Genomic DNA, 17,927 nt, shown 5'->3' on the forward strand with positions numbered 1-17,927 from the left:
CACTTTCATAAGGACAGACAAACACAGATCAATTGAATAGAACTATATTCTCAGTTGTTTTTCTACAAGGTACCAGAACAGTTCACTGAGGGAAAAATAATCTCTTCAACAAATTGCGCTGAGACATTTGGATGACTACATTCAAAAGAATGAAGTTGGACCTCCTACCATCTGCCAAAGTAAACTTAAAATGTATAAGGACCTAGATATAAAAGGTAAACTATAACTCTTACAGGAAAACATAGGGGTAAGTTTTTGTGACCTTGGATTAGGCAGTGCTTTCTTAGATAATGACACTAAAAGTTGAAGCAGCCAAAGAAAAATGAGATAAATTGAACTTCATCAAAATTAAAAATACTTGTGTTTTCAAGGATACCATAAAAGTGAAAAGTCCACCTACAGAATGGGGCAGAATCTTGCAATTATTATATTGGATAAGGGTCAAGAATTATATCTCAGTAAAAGTGTTAACCAAAAAGTACAGTAAGCCAATCTAAGTAAAAAAAGATTACTAATAAAAGAGAAATTGCTAATATCAGAAATGAAAGAGGAGACTGCACTCTAGGTCCCACATACAGTAAAAGGTTAATATAAGAAAATTATGGAACAACTCCATGATAACCTTCCAAAAAAGAAAGCAGTATGCCCAGTTGTGTTCACTGGTGAGTTCTGCCTACCATTTAAGGAAGAAACTATACCATGAGTTAGGCCAATTTCTCCTAGTCTCTCTTCTCTATAATCTTCCAGAAGATAGAAACAGAGGGATTTCTTCCTAATTCATTCTATGAGGTCCACATAATCCTAATATCAAAACCATACAAAGACATTAAAAGAAAATTACAGACTTACATCTCTTTTTTTTTTTTTTTTTTTTGAGACAGAGTTTTGCTCTTGTTACCCAGGCTGGAGTGCAATGGCGCGATCTCGGCTCATCGCAACCTCCGCCTCCTGGGTTCAGGCAATTCTCCTGCCTCAGCCTCCTGAGTAGCTGGGATTACAGGCACGTGCCACCATGCCCAGCTAATTTTTTGTATTTTTAGTAGAGACGGGGTTTCACTGTGTTGACCGGGATGGTCTCGATCTCTTGACCTCGTGATCCACCCGCCTCGGCCTCCCAAAGTGCTGGGATTACAGGCTTGAGCCACCGCGCCCGGCCAGACTTACATCTCTTATGCACATAGATGCAAAATTCCTTGACAGTATCTTACAAATCTGATCCAACAATGTATAAAAAGTATACACTGCAGCAAAGTGGCATTTGTGTAGGTATGCAAGACTGGTTTAACATTCAAAAAATTAATGTAACTTACCATATTTGAGGTTATGGATATGCTAATTGCACTGATTTGATCATTTCACAGTGTATACATGTGTCAGAATACCACTTTGTACTGAATACATGTAACTACTGTACATATACAGTTGTTATTTTTCAATTAAGGTGTGTCACGCCTGTGATCTCAGCACTTTGGGAGGCCAAGGTGAGTGGATCATGAGGTCAAGAGATTGAGACCATCCTGGCCAACATGGTGAAACCCTGTCTCTACTAAAAATACAAAAATTAGCTGGGCATGGTGGTATGTACCTGTAGTCCCAGCTACTTGGGAGTCTGAGGCAGGAGAATTGCTTGAACCCAGAAGGCGGAGGTTACAGTGAGCTGAGATTGCACCAGTGCACTCCAACCTGGCAACACAGCGAGACTCGGTCTCAAAAAAAAAAAAAAAAAAAAAAAAAAAAAATTTATATGGAGAGTTAAAAGACCCAGAGTGCCCAACTCAGTATTGAAAGAAAAGGAAAAAGTCTGAGGATTGACACTACCTGACCTTTAAGACTTAATATAAAGCTGCAATAATCAAGATAGTGTAGTGTCTTGTAGTGATCTATTTGTTAATAATAGACAAATGACAAATAGATCAATGGAATGGAAAGGATAGCCCAGAAATAGACCCACATAAATACAGTCATATAATCTTTAACTGAGGTAATAAAAGTGGAATAAAGATAGTCTTTTCAATAAATTATATGGGCACAATGGAACATCCGCATGTAAAACAATCTAGATAGAGACCTTATACCCTTTACAATCAACTCAAAATGAATCATAGACCTATATGTAAACAGCAGAAGTGTAAATCTAGAAGATAACATAGAAGAAAATCTGGATAACCTTGGGTATGGCAAGGAATTTTAGGTGCAAAACCAAAGACACAATCCATGAAAGAAACAGTTGATAAACTGGACTTGATTAAAATGAAATTTTTTTTCTTCTGAAAAAAGAAAATGAGATGATATGGATGTGAGGGCAATCTGCCTGTGACATCTGTCACCCTGTTGATTGCCAGGGTTGATTTGGCTGATATGGCTGGCTAGGCGGGTGTCCCCTTCCACCCTCACCGCTCCATGTGTGTCCCTCCCGAAGCCGTGTGCTTGGTTGAAGAGGACGACCATCCCTGATAGAGGAGGACTGGTTTCGGTCAAGGGTATATGAGTAGCTGCGTTCCCCTGCTAGAACCTCCAAACAAGCTCTCGAGAAAATGAGATGATGAGCCACAGGATGGGAGAAAATATTTGGACCAAAAAACAAACAAACAAACAAAACACATGGTAAAGGACTGTTAACCAAAATATACAAAGAAATCTTAAAATGCAACAGTGAAGAATTCTAGGGGAGTTCCAGTTCTAAAATGGCATAGAAGCAGGCTGACTTCACTTCCCTCAACAATAAACCAACAATAAATACTACAATGCTGGCATTATCACCAGAAATATTCCAGAACTCAAATAGGAAGATGAGACTATTCTTGGGGCCACAGATAAGTGAAAAAACTCTGAGCAGACTTGAACAGAACTGGACTTTAACATCTATGATGCTCCTTACCCTACTCTACCCTGTACCAGGCATGTGGAAAAATGTCCCCCCCCAGTGTTCCTACACAGGAAAAAGATCAAGTTGAGGACATCCAGCTTCCCTGACATCTTGGTTTCTCTGGAAGTTTTGTCCCTGCCTTAACCCATGGGAAGTAGTGTGTGTTACTGAAGGGAGAAATATCTGTGGGGAGGCAGGACTACCATCCCCAGCCCTGGAAACTCATCCAGATGAGATGCCAAGTCAGAGTTCAACAGTACTACACAATAGGAGATTAATCATTCAGGTCTCCTGGGCATGAACTCCTAGCCAGCCTTCCTATACTGCTGGGACCTCCCCTTTGGGACTTCCTGATTTGGGATGAGCTGTGCTTTGACCATTTATTTCAGCTAAAGTGAAGCTGGGGTTAAGGTGCCACTTGGAGCTGAAAAGGAGATGGTAACCTAGAGGTAAAGAACCTCTAAGCAAATACATCTAATAAAAACCAAGCCAATCAGAAGAGGCTAGAATAACTGATTTATCCTTGAATGAAAAGACATAGACATACATCCATAAGAAACATCAGCAAATGGAGACCCATGATCTTTCAAGTGGACAAAGCAAGGAATGACTACAAAGAAATAGCAAAATGTGAGCTCTGATCAGGAATTCAAAATAGTAGCCATACACAAGTCCTCATGACCATAATACCAGCTCCTTAGAAATCTGAGGCAGGAGGATTTTTTGAGGCTAAGAGTTTAAGACCAGCCTTGGTAACATAGCAATACTCCATCTCTGAAAACATTAGTTGGGTGTGAGTGTGCATCTGTAGCCTACTGTCCCCCTCCCGAAGAAAAGAATTAAAAATAATAATTGTAAGGAACACAGTGATTTCAAAGCTAACACAGAAAAGCAATTCAGAAATTTACATTTTTTTGAGATGGAGTCTCTATTGCTGAAGCTGGAGTGCAGTGGCTCAGTCTTGGCTCGCTGAAACCTCTGCCTCCCAGGTTCAAGTGATTCTCCTGCTTCAGCCTCCCCAGTAGCTGGAATTACAGGCACCCACCACCACACCTGGCTAATTTTTCTATTTTTAGTAGAGATGGGGTTTCACCATGTTGGCCAGGCTGTTCTCAAACTCTTGACCTCAGTCTGCCCACCTTGGCCTCCCAAAATGTCGAGGTTACAGACCTGAGCCACTGTGCCCAGACTACCAGAGAAATTTAATGAGGACATTGAAATATTAAAAAATTAAACAGAAGCCTTAGAACTGGTAAATACATTTTCTCAACTGAAAAATTCATTAAAGGCTCTCAATAGCTTCTTTCCTCAAGCAGAAGAAAGAAGCAGTGACCTTGAAGACAGGCTATTTGAAAATATAAAGAGGTGAAGAAAGTAAAACAATGAAGGTGACCTATGGAATGAAGAAAATTATTTCAAAAGACCAAATCTAAGAATTACTGGTCTTCAAGAGGGAGTTGAGCAAGAGCAAGAGTAGAAAGCTTATTCAAAGAAATAGCAGAAAACTCTCCAAAACTTGAGAAGGATATAAAAATATCCATGTGCTGGAAGGCCATAGAACACCAAAGAGATTTGACCCAAATAAAACTGCCCCCAAGGTATATAACAACCAAATCTAAATGGTTGAGGACAAAGAGAGGATCCTAAAAGTAGGAAGAGAAAAGAAGCAAACAAATCTTAATGGAGCTTCAGTTAGTCTGTCAACAGACTTCTCAGTATAAACCATAAAGGTAAGGAAGGAGTGAAACGACATCTTCAATATGCTGAAAGAAAAAGTAACATCTAAGACTAGTATATCCAACAAAGTTATCCTTCAAATATGAAGGAGAGATACATTCTTTCCCAGATAAAAGTTGAGAGAATTCACTGCTACCAGACTCACCCCACAAGAAATGCTAAAGGGAGTTCTTCAATTTGAAATTTGAAAAAAACGCTAACACACCGAAAAAAAAAAAAAAGTATAAAACCCACTGGTAAAATTAAGTACATGAACAGACTTACACTCTAATACTACAGTTGATAACTCTAGTATAGAGCCCCAAAGACAAATCTATCAAGAACAATAATAGCTGTAGCAGCCTGTTCAGAGGTAATAGAGAAATTTGTAAGTTGAGACAACTAAAATTCAAAATGGGAAAGTGGAGCTAAGGTGTAGATGTTTTTTTCCCTATTTTTCCTTTCTATTCTTTAAGGTAATTTGTCTTCTCTTTAAAGTAACTTGTTATCTACAAGATGTTTTTTGTGTAAGTCTTGTGATAAAAATCCGTAATAGATTCACTAAAAATAAAAAGCAATGAATTAAGATACACTACCAGAAAAAATTATCCTCAAAGGAAGACAGTGATAAAGGAAGAGAGGAAGAGAGTAGTTACAAAAATAACCAGAAAACAAGCAATAAAATGGCAGTAAGTCCTTATTTGTAGATAGTAATACTGAATGTATATGGACTCAGTTCTTCAATCTAAAGCCAGAGTGGCTGAATGGTTTAAGAAACAAGCCTCAACTATATGCTGCCTACGAGAAACCCACTTTGACTGGGTGCAGTGGCTCATACCTCTAATTCCAACATTTTGGGAGGTTGAGGTGGGAGGATCACTCTAGGAATTTGAGATTAGCCTGGGCAGCAAAGTGAGACCCTGGCTCTACAAAAAATAAAACTGGCCAAGTGTAGTGGCTCACATCTGTAATCCTAGCTCTTTGGAGGGCAAGGTGGGAGGATTGCTTGAGCTCAGCCTGGGCAACATAGTGAGACCCCAACTCTACTAAAAAATATAAAAAATAGCCAGATGTGGTGGCATGCGACTGTAGTCCTAGCTACTTGGGAGCCTGAGGTGAGAGGATCACTTAAGCCAGGAAGTCAAGGCCGGTGAGACTGATTGACCAGCCTGGGTGCATCTCAAAGCAAAAATTAGCTGCGCGTGCTGGTATGTGCCTGTGGTTCCAGCTCCACAGGAGGCTGAGGCAGGAGGATCGCTTGAGCCTGAGAGGTTGAGACCGCAGTGAGCCATATTTGTGCCACTGCACTCCAGCCTGGGTAGCGGAGTATGACCCTGTCTCAAAAAAATAAGAATGAAACCCACTTTACCTGTAAAGATAAATATAACATGAAAGTGAAGAGCCAGAAAAAGATTTTATGCAACTGGAAACAAACAAAATTGGAGTAACTATACCTATGTCAGACAAGATAGACTACAAATCCAAGACTTAAGAAGACCTAGGTGCAGTGACTCATACCTCTAATCTCATTGCTTTGGGAGGCCTTGGTGGGAAGATCACCTGAAGCCACGTGTTTGTGATTAGCATGGGCAATCCTGTCTCTCAAACAAAATTAAAAATTTAAAAATTAGCCAGGAGGCCCTGTGTAATGGCTCACACCTATAATACCAACACTTTGGGAGACCGAGGTGGGTGGATCACCTGAGGTCAAGAGTTAAAGTGCAGCCTGGCCATAGTGAAACCCCCTCTCTACTAGAAATAAAAAATTAGCCAGGAATGGTGGCAGATGCCTGTAATCCCAGCTACTTGGGAGGCTCAGGCAGGAGAATCGTTTGAACCCAGGAGGCAGAGGTTGCACCATTGCACTCCAACCTGGGCAACAAAAGTGAAACTCTGTCTAAAGGAAAAAGCCAGGCCTGGTGGTACATGCTTGTAGTCCCAGGTATGTGGGACGTTGGGGTGGGAGAATTCCTTGAGCCCAGGAGTTTGAGGTTGCAGTGAGCTGTAATTGTGCCACTCTGCATGCCAAGGACAGTGAGACTGTCTCCAAAAAAAAAAAAAAAAAAAAAGACTGAAAAGAGGCATAAAAAAGGTCATATAGTAATAAAGAGGTCAGTTCAGCAAGAGGACAATTATAAATATGCACCTAACACTGGTACTTTGAAGTACATATAAAATAATCAGTCTAAAGGGTGAGAGAGACTGCAATGCAATAGAAGACTATCACTCCCCTCTTAGTAATGGACAGATTATCCAGGCAGCAAATCAAAGAGACATCAGAATTAAACTACACACTAGATCAGGCGTCCCCAAACTACGGCCCACAGGCCGCATGTGGCCTCCGGAGGCCATTTATCCGGCCCCCTGCTGCACTTCAGGAAGGGGCACCTCTTTCGTTGGTGGTCAGTGAGAGGAGCACAGTATGTGGTGGCCCTCCAACGGTCTGAGGGACAGTGAGACAGTGAACTGGCCCCCTGTGTAAAAAGTTTGGGGACGCCTGCACTAGATACTGAAATCCTTGAAAAAATATTAGCAAACTGAATTCAACAACATATTAAAAAGAACAGTCACCATGATCAAGTGGATTCCTCCTGAGGATGCAAGGATGCTTCAATAATAAATAAATGGGATATATCACATTAACATAACCAAGAACAAAAGCCGTATGGTTGGCCAGGTGTGGTGGCTCATGCCTTTAATCCCAGGACTTCGGGAGGCTGATGTGGGCGGATGACTTGAGGCCAGGAGTTCACAACTAGCCTGGCCAACATCATGAAACCCCATCTTTACGAAAAATGCAAAAAATTAGCTGGGCATGGTGGTGCACACCTGTAATCTCAGCTACTTGGGAGGCTGAGGCATGAGAATTGCTTGAACCTGGAAGGTGGAGGTTGCAATGAGCTGAGATCATGCCACTGCACTCCAGCCTGGGCGGCAGAGCGAGACTGTCTCAAACAACAACTGTTTGGTTATTTAAATGGATGCTGCAGAAGCATTGGGTAAAATTTTGACATCTTGTCTGAGTGCAGTGGCTCATGCCTTTAATCCCAGCACTTTGGGAGGCCAAAGTGGGTAGATCACCTGAGGTTGGGAGTTCGAGACTAGCCTGACCAACATGGAAGAAACCCTGTCTCTACTAAAAAAACAAAATTAGTTGGGTGTGGTGGCCCATGCCTATAATCCCAGCTACTCTGGAGGCTGAGGCAGGAGAACTGCTTGAACCCGGGTGGCAGAGGTTGCAGTGAGCTGAGATCATGCCATTGCGCTCCGGCCTGGGCAACAAGAGCAAAACTCTCTTTCTTTCTTTCTTTCTCTTTCTTGCTCTCTCTTTCTTTTCTGTTTGTTTTTCTTTTTTTTTGTTCTCTTTTTTATTTTTAAACTCCATTTCAAAAAACCCAACATCTCTTTGTGATATAAACTCTAATCAAATTGTGTGTACAAGGAACATAACTCAAAAACGGCCATACATGACAAACCCACAACTAACATCATATTGGATGGGGAGAGAAGAGTTGAAAGCCTTTCCTTTGAGATCTGGAACAAGACAAGGATGCCCACTTTAGCCAGTATTATTTAATGTAATACTGGAAATTGTGGCCAGAGCAATTAGGCAAGAGAAATAAAGGGCATCCAAATCAGAGAGCATGAAGTTGAATTTACCTTGTTTACAGATGACACAGTCTTATACTTAGAAAAACTTAAAGACACCAAACCAAAAAAAAAAAAAAAAAAAACCACAAAAAAAACAACAACTGTTAAAACTGGTAAATTCAGTAAAGTCCCAGGGCAGAAAATCAATACACAAAAATCATTACCATTAATATACAACAACAGTGAACAAACTGAAAAAGAAAAGTAATCTCATTTACAATGGCCACCACACACACACACACACACACACACACACACACACACACGTGCATCAATTTAACCAAAGAAGTGAAAGATCTTTATAGAAAGCCATGTAGAAAGATCTGTAAAACACTGATGAAAGAAATTGAAGAGGACACACAAATGGAAAGATATTCCATGGTCATGGATTTAGGAGAATTAATATTGCTGAAATGATCGTACTATCCAAATGATCGTACTATTACAGATTGAATACAATCCCTATCAAAATACTAATGGTATTCTTCACAGAAACAAAAAAAGAAATTTTACAATTTATATGGAGCCATGAAAGACCCTGAAGAGCCATAGCAATACTTAGCAAAAATAACAAAGCTGGAGGCATCACACTATATAGCAATCAAAATTTACTACAAAGCTATAGTAACCCAGTCAGCATGGCACTGGCATAAAAACTACACATAGACTAATGGAACAGAATAGAGCACCCAGAAGAAAATCCATGCATTTGCAGTCAACTCATCTGCAACAAAGGCACCAAGAACATTCAGTGAGGAAAGGACAGTCTCTTCAATAAATGGTGGTAGGAAGATTGGGTAACCATTTTCAGAAGAATGAAATTAGGCCACATCTCTGTCCATACCCAACAATCAAAATAAAGACTTAAATCTAAGACCTGAAACTGAAACCACTAGAGGAAAACTTTGGAGAAATAGATACTGGTCTGGACAAAGATCTGTGTTTGTGTAAGACCTCAAAAGCACAGACAAATGGGATTACATCAAGCTAAGAAGCCTCTGCACAATATAGGAAACGATCAACAAAGTGAAGAGCCACAGAATGGGAGGAAATATTTGCAAACTGCCTGTCTCTTAGGGGATTAATAATTACAATATATGAAGAAGTCAGTAGCAAAAAAACCCAAATCTTATTTAAACACAAGCAAAAGATTTGAATAGGCATTTTTCAAAACAAATGGCCAAGAGGGATGTGAAAAGATGCTGAAGATCACTAATCATCAGAGAAATGTGAAGCTAAACTACAGTGGGTTGTCATGTCACTGCAGTCAAAATGGCTTTTATCAAAAAGGCATTCATTCACTGCTGGTGGGAATGTAAATTAGTATAACCACTGTGGAGAATAGTATGGAGGTTCCTCAAAAAACTAAAAGTAGAGTTGCTGTGTGATCCAGCAATTCCACTATTGGGTATATATCCAAAAGAAAGAAAATTGTCAGGTGCAGCGGCTCACTCTTGTAATCCTAGCACTTTGGGAGGCCGAGGCAGGTGGATTGCCTGAGCTCAGGAGTTGAGTCCAGCCTGGGCAACATGGCAAAACCCTGTCTCTACTAAAAACAAGTTAGCCAGCCATAGTGGTACGGCCTATAAGCTTAGCTACTCGGGAGTCTGAGGCAGGAGAATCACTTGACCTTGGGAGTCGAAAGTTGGAAGTTGAGCTGAGATCACGCCACTGCACTCCAGCCTGGGTGACAGAGTGAGACTGTCTCAAAAGAAAAAGGAAATCAATATATCAAAAAGACATCTGCACTTCTGTGTTTATTGCTGCATTATTGATGATAGCCAAACTATAGAGTCAATCTGTGTTCCCATTAATGGATGAATGGATAAAGAAAATGTATACATACAGAACAGAATATGATTCAGCCTTAAGAAAGAATGAAATCCTGTCATTTGCAGCAACATGAATGGAACTGGAAATCATTATGTTAAATGGAACAAGCCAAATACAGAAAGACAGGTATCACATGTTCTCACTTGTAGAAGCTAAAAAAGTGGATCTCTGCCAGGCGTGGTGGCTCATGCCTGTAATTCCAACACTGTGGGAGGCCAAGGTGGGTAGATCACAAAGTCAGGAGATCAAGACCATCCTGGCCAACATGGTGAAAGCTCGTCTCTTAAAAAAAAAAAAAAAAAAAAAGTTGAGCATGGTGGCGTATGCCTGTAATCGCAGCTACTCAGGAAGCTGAGGCAGGAAAATCACTTGAACCCAGGAGGCAGAGGTTGCAGTAAGCCAAGATCATGCCACTGCACTTCAGCCTGGCAACAGAGCAAGACTCTGTCTCAAAAAAAAAAAAAAAAAAAAAAATGAGAAGATCATGAAAAGCTGGGGTTGGGGGAGATGAAGAGAAGTTGATTAATGGGTATGAATATATGCTTTGGCAGAAGAAATAAGATCTAGTGTTAAACAGACTAATAGGACAACTCTTGTTTTCAGTAATCTATTGTAGATTTCAAAATAGCTAGAAGAATTCGAATGGTTCTAGCATAAATAGAAGACAACCCCTGGTGTCCATGGTGATGAAAGAAAAAATATTTAGGGTGATCCCCCACTATACTGATTTGATCTTTTTTTTTTTTTTTTTTTGGTTGAGGCAGAGTGTCGCTTTTGTTACCCAGGCTGGAGTGCAATGGCACGATCTCGGCTCACCGCAACCTCCGCCTCCTGGGTTCAAGCAATTCTCCTGCCTCAGCCTCCTGAGTAGCTGGGACTACAGGCACGCGCCACCATGCCCAGCTAATTTTTTTTTGTATTTTTAGTAGAGACGGGGTTTCACCACGTTGACCAGGATGGTCTCGATCTCTCGACCTCGTGATCCACCCGCCTCGGCCTCCCAAAGTGCTGGGATTACAGGCTTGAGCCACCGCGCCCGGCTGATTTGATCTTTACAAGTTACATTAATAAATTATCACCTGTACTTTGAACTATGTACATCTATTATGCATGAATAAAAATAAAATGCAACAGTAACAAAATGAACAGCCCCATAAGCAAATGAGCAAAAGACCTAAACACCTCCCTAAAGAATATATACAGATGGCAAGTAACTATATGAAAAGATTATTAGACTATTAGAATGGTCCAAATCCAAAATACTGCCAATAACAAAACATGCTGGTGAGGATGTGGAGCAACAACAACATGCATTGCCGGTGGGAATGCAGAATGATGTAGCCACTTTGGGATATAGTTTGGTGCTTTCTTAGAAAACTAAGCATACTCTTACCTTTTGATTCAGCAGCCATGTTCCTTGGTATGTAATTAAATGACTTGAAAAGCTTTGTTCCAAAATTTGCATAAATATATTTATAACAGTTTTATTCATAATTTTCACAAGTTGGAAGCATGCGAGATGTCCTTCAGTAGGTTAATGGATGAATACAATGGAGTATTATTCCATGCTAAAAAGAAATGAGCTGTTAAGTCATGAACAGACATGGAGGAATGTTAATGTATACTACTAAGTGAAAGAAGGCAATTTGAAAAGGCCATACAGTTTGATTCCAAGCATACAACATTCTGGAAGAGGCAAACTACGGAGACCAAAAAAAAAAAAAAAAAAAAAATGTCAGTGGTTGCCAGGGGTAGGAGGAAGAGGGGGTAAAAGAAATTTTAGATCAGTGGAACTATTTTATATGATACTACGGTGGTGGAAACCTGTCATTATACATTTGTTAAAACCCACAGAATGCACCACGAAGTCTGAGCCCTAATGTAAACTAAGTGGGTGATGATAATGTACCAGTGTAGATTCATCAGTTGTATCAAATGTGCCACTGTAGTGAGGGTGCCTCTAGTAGAGGAGTGTGGCTGTAGAGGGGTGTGGGGTATATGAGAAACCTCTGTATTTTCTGCTCAGTTTTGCTGAGAGCCTAAAACTGCTAAATAATAATAATAATGTTTATTTAAAAAATAAGAAAATACAGTTATCACTGGGCACGGTGGTGTATGCCTGTAATCCCAGCACTTTGGGAAGCTGAGGCAGGTAGATCACAAGGGTCACAAGTTTAAGATCAGCCTGGCCAATGTGGTGAAACCCTGTCACTACTAAAAATAGAAAAATGAGCTGGGTGTGGTGGCATGTGCCGGTAGTCCCAGCTACTTGGGAGGCTGAGGCAGAAGGATTGCTTGAATCCAGGAGGCAGAGGTTGCAGTGAGTGGAGATTGCACCACTGCACTTCAGCCTGGGTGATGGAGCAAGACTCCATCTCAAAAAAAAAAAAAAAAAAAAAAAAAGAAAATACAGTACAGTGATGACGATACACTCTCACAAGTGCTTATTTGGTGATTTTATCCTGGTGTGAACATCATGGACTGTATTGACAAAAACCTAGATGGTATAGCCTACATCAGGCATCCCCAAACTTTTTACACAGGGGACCAGTTCACTGTCCCTCAGACTGTTGGAGGGCTGCCACATACTGTGCTCCTCTCACTGACAACCAATGAAAGAGGTGCCCCTTCCTGAAGTGCGGTGTGGGGCCGGATAAATGGCCTCAGGGAGCCGCAGTTTGGGGACGCCTGGCCTACATGGTATAGCTTGTTGCTACTAAACTGAAAACCTGTACAGCACATTACTGAATACTGTAAGCAGTTATAACAGTGGTATTTTTGTATTAAACATAGCTAAACAGGCTGGGCGCGGTGGCTCACGGCTGTAATCCCAGCACTTTGGGAGGCTGAGGTAGTTGGATCACCTGAGGTCAAGAGCTCAAGACCAGCCTGGCCAACATGGCGAAACCCTATCTTTACCAAAAGTACAAAAATTAGTCCGATGTGGTGGCATCCATCTTTAATCCCAGCTACTTGGGAGGTTGAGGCAGGAGAATTGCTTGAACTTGGGAGTTGGAGGTTGCAGTGAGCCAAGATCGTGCTACTGCACTCCAGCCTGGTGACAGAGCGAGACTGTCTTTCAAAAAACAAAACCAACATAGCTAAACGTAGGCAAGATGTATGGCACTGTGACGTTACCATGGCTAGATATCACTAGGCAATAGGAATGTTTCAGCCCCTCTACTTTCATGTGACCATCGTCAGATAGGTTTTTTGTTGACTAAAACGTCATTATTTTGCATGTGACTGTATGTCTGAGATTTGTCTCAAAAATGTATTTGGAGTACATACAGATGCATTAGGGATTATTTGTATGGTTACTGTTGCTGGCTGGTGCATAAATGAAATTTATAATAATTTCTGATATCTGATAGGGCAGATTTCCCCACTTATTCAAGATGATCATGGCCTTTTTGTTAAACTTTTTTTTATATAAACATTTAAAAATAGACTAAGCAAAACAGTATAAAGCTGTGTTAGCTTAGACAGTATATAAAGTATTGGCATGAAAACAGACCGTTTTTATAGAACAGTTTCCGAAATCAGACCCTCAAAAATGTGCAAATTTGAAATATGACAAAGATGGCATTATCAAAATGGGAAAAGACTGGGACAGTGGGTGTGGAACAGTGAGAGTGCCTATGTAGATAAAGCAGGTTTCTGTTTCACACCTGAATACCTGTCAGCACAATATGTGATATGAGTCTGTGATATTCTAATTAATGAGTGACGTAGTTATCAACAGTGTTGAGGGCTAAGAGGTAACTGCAAAAGAACATTAAGGTTTTAAAACCTGCAACATAAGTAAAGGTGTAACATATATGCACTGTAATGCTAAACTCAAATTCCTGACAGTTGTTACCTCAGAGGAATGTAGTGTATTTGTGGTGTTTTGTTTCCTGAAGTTACAAAGAACTGGAGGGAGTTAGAGCAAAATATTAAAAATTGATGGATCTAGGTGATGGGAAACAGGTGTACATGATAGAATTTTTTTTCTTTGCCCCCCAGAATTTTTTATATTGTTTCTATGCTTGAAATAGTTTATAATGCTTTATAACATTAGTATATAGGCTAGGCATAGTGGCTCATGCCTATAATCCCAGCACTTTGGGAGGCTGAGGCAGGCAGACCACTTGAGCCTAGGAGTTGGAGACCAGCCTGGGCAACATGACAAAAACCCTCTCTATAGAAAATACAAAAATTAGCTGGGCGTATTGGCGCATGCCTGTAGTCCCAGCTACTTTGGAGGCTGAGGTGAGAGGATCACTTTAGCCTGGGAGGCAGAGATTGCAGTGAGCCAAGATCGTGCTACTGCACTCCGGTCTGGGCAGCAGAGTGAGACGCTGTCTTAAAAAAACAAACACTGGTATAACCAAATGAAGTACTTGAATCTCGTTTTGTTCTTAATTTAAATAGAAAGATTTTTTTTTTTGGGGGGTCACTTGCAGAAGTTTGACCAGAGATTAAATAGGTATTAGATATCAGGAAGTTGTTAATTTTGTTTTGTGTGACCGTGGCAGTTGTTTATACAAGAAAATATATTTTTGGGGCCGGGCACGGTGGCTCACGCCTGTAATCCCAGCACTTTGGGAGGCTGAGGCAGGTGGATCACGAGGTCAAGAGATCGAGACCATCCTGGTCAACATGGTGAAACCCCGTCTCTACTAAAAATACAAAAAATTAACTGGGCATGGTGGCGTGTGCCTGTAATCCCAGCTACTCAGGAGGCTGAGGGAGGAGAATTGCCTGAACCCAGGAGTTGGAGGTTGCGGTGAGCTGAGATCGTGTCATTGCACTCCAGCCTGGGTAACGAGCGAAACTCCATCTCAAAAAAATATATATATTTTTAGAGATGCATGTGTACAGTAGATTAGGTAATGTAATATTTCTGGGGCTTACTTTAAAATACTACCGGAAAGAATAAGGATAGTTTAAATAAGCATGACAGGCTGGATGTGGCAGCTCATGCCTGTAATCCTAGCACTTTGGGAGACTGAGGCAGGTGTATCGCCTAAGGTTGGGAATTTAAGACAAGCCTGGCCGACAAGGTGAAACCCCATCTCTACTAAAAATACAAAAATTATCTGGGTGTGGTGGCACACACCTGTAATCCCAGCTATTCGGAAGGCTGAGGCAGGAGAATTGCTTGAACACAGGAGGTGAAGGTTGCAATGAGCTGAGATCTCGCCCCTACACTCCAGCCAGGGCAACGGAGCGAGACACTGTCTCAATAAATAAGTAAATAAATAAACATGGCAAAATCTTGATACCTGTTGAACCTTGGTGAAAGCTATGTGAAGGATTGTTGTAGTATACCCTCAACTTTTGAGTATGTTTGAAAATTTTTATCATTACATATACAGCAGTCAAAGCAATAAACGAATGTTAGAACTCCTACTATTGGCAAACATAATGTTCTACAAAAAAATTAAGATTTTCTAACTTTATTTTAAACTTGTTTGTCTCCTTTTTTTATTTATATATAAATATAACATTCATATATAATATATATTCCTATATATATAAATAAAGTGAGTGTTGACCAAGTCTTTCTCCAGGCTATTTCACTTTTAAGTGCCAAAAATTTGATATTTGGGTTTGGTATTTACAGTTTTTCTGTTCATAATTATAGCATGATAGTTAATAGCTCCAGGTAATCCCCAACAAATCAGAAGTACTGAGGTAATTAGCATGAGGACGTGTTACATATATAAACTTGTATCTTGTTAAAATTGTACCCAGGTTGGGTGTGGTGGCTCATGCCTGTAATACCAGCACTTTGGGAGGCTGAGGTGGGCAGATCACAGGTTCAGGAGTTTGAGACCAGCCTTAGCTTACATGGGGAAACCCCCTCTCTAATAAAAAAAAATACAAAAATTGGCTGGGCATGGTGGTGTGCTTCAGTAATCTCATCACCTCAGGGGGTTGAGGCAGGAGAATCACTTGAACCCAAAAGGCGGAGGTTGCAGCGAACCAGGATAGCGCCACTGCACTCTAGCCTGGGCAACAGAGCAAGACTCCATCTCAAAAATAAAAATAAAAAAATTGTAGTACCCAAAAATGAATAAAATATCCCAGAAGTATTGCTTTTTCTTTTTTTTTGCACATTTTATGAAACAGTTTAACACTCAGAATATATAGTTGACACACATACACTTTTCCTTTGTGGTTTCATGTGTTTATATCTTTCTGGTTCAGTCCTAGTTGCATGCCTACCGTGACTTCCTAGGTATCTGTCTTTAAGAGACTTTAGACAATTACTTTTTGTAATTAATGTTCTTAAAACTGGCTTTGGCTAGAGATTGAAAATATTTTAATGGTGATGGGAAACTGATGTTGAGAGAGTAAAGATTTCAAACAACTTAGCATGACTAGGTATTTCCCTCTGTGACTTAGACTACCAAATCATTAACTCCTGTGATTGTTTGATTACAGTGAATGTTTCATGACTTTTAAAAGTTCTTTTATTTTAATACTGGATTTTTATAAATAGTTAGAAATTTATGCAGGAACATATTGCCAGTATTCTCATGAGGAAACTGAGGCTTGAGAGTCTTGTGATAGAGCTGGTGAGTGGTGAAGTTAGATCTTAAATTGGTTTATTTTCATAGTCAGTTTGGCTTAGTTATTGTCTTTTGGAAAGTAAATTGATGATTTTACAGAGATCAGTGATTTTTCTTCGTAAGTATGTTACAACTTTAGATGCTAAAAGCGCTTTGGGAGGCTGAGGTGGGAGGATCATTTCAACCCAGGAGGCCAAGACCAGCCTGGGTAGCATAGTAAAACTTGTCTCTACAAGAAATTTCAGTGGCTGGGCACACTTTGGGAGGCCGAGGTGGGCAAATCACCTGAGGTAGGGAGTTTGAGACCAGCCTGACCAACATGAAGAAACTCTGTCTCTATTAAAAATACAGTTAGCTCGGCATGGTGGTACATGCCTGTAATCCCAGCTTTTTGGGAGGCTGAGGTAGGATGATTACTTGAACCTGGATGGTGGAGGTTGTGGTGAGCTCTGATTGTGCCATTGTACTCCATCCTGGGCAACAAGTGTGAAACTCGGTCTTTAAAAAAGAAAAAAGAAAAAAATTTCAAAAATTAGTTGGGTGTGATGGCGTGTGCCTGCAGTCCTAGTTACTCAGGAGGCTGAGGTGGGAGATTGGTTGAGCCCAGGAATTAGAAGCTATAATGATCTGTGATTGCATCACTGCACTCCAGCCTGGGTGACAGTTGAGACCCTATCTCTTAGAAAAAAGAAGCACAGCAACAGACTGGGAAAAGTTTTGTAAGAGAAAACAGATTTAATATCCAGTCTATTTAAAATGCTGTTACAGATCAGAAGGAAAATCATTTGTTAGAAGCAAATGTAAAGAATATCACCAGAGGAAATGAGTCACTAATAAGTGAAAAGATGCTCAAACTCCTTGTTAACAGGGAAAATGTAGATTAAGATGACCATTTTCTACCCATGATATTTATAAGAATTTTTAAAAGATGGAAAATAGTGACTGTGGTTAAGGGTATGGGAAAACAGGCACACATTTCTATATACCAGGCGTCCCCAAACTTTTTACAGAGGGGGCCAGTTCACTGTCCCTCAGACCGTTGGAGGGCCACCACATACTGTGCTCCTCTCACTGGCCACCAATAAAAGAGGTGTCCCTTCCTTAAGTGCGGTGGGGGGTGGATAAATGGCCTCAGGGGGCCGCATGTGGCCTGTGGGCCGCAGTTTGGGGACGCCCGCTATATACTGTAAATAGGTTCATCTTTTTTTTTTTTTTTGAAGTCAGTTTGGCCAAACCTACGTTCTACCTAGGCTTCAACCATGTAGTAGGCACATTACATCAACTTAGTTTTTAAGAGA

The 17,927-nt window shown here is 40.6% G+C and overlaps 1 protein-coding gene across 3 annotated transcripts in view; it reads left to right on the forward strand.

Moving 5' to 3' along the window:
• Positions 1-17,927, forward strand: part of RABEP1 (rabaptin, RAB GTPase binding effector protein 1) — a 133,656-nt gene that overhangs the window by 57,293 nt on the left and 58,436 nt on the right. The gene's annotated exons all lie outside the window — the stretch shown is intronic.

The sequence above is a fragment of the Saimiri boliviensis genome, chromosome 17 (assembly GCF_048565385.1).
Source record: "Saimiri boliviensis isolate mSaiBol1 chromosome 17, mSaiBol1.pri, whole genome shotgun sequence".
In the NCBI taxonomy this organism is placed as follows: Eukaryota; Metazoa; Chordata; class Mammalia; order Primates; family Cebidae; genus Saimiri; species Saimiri boliviensis.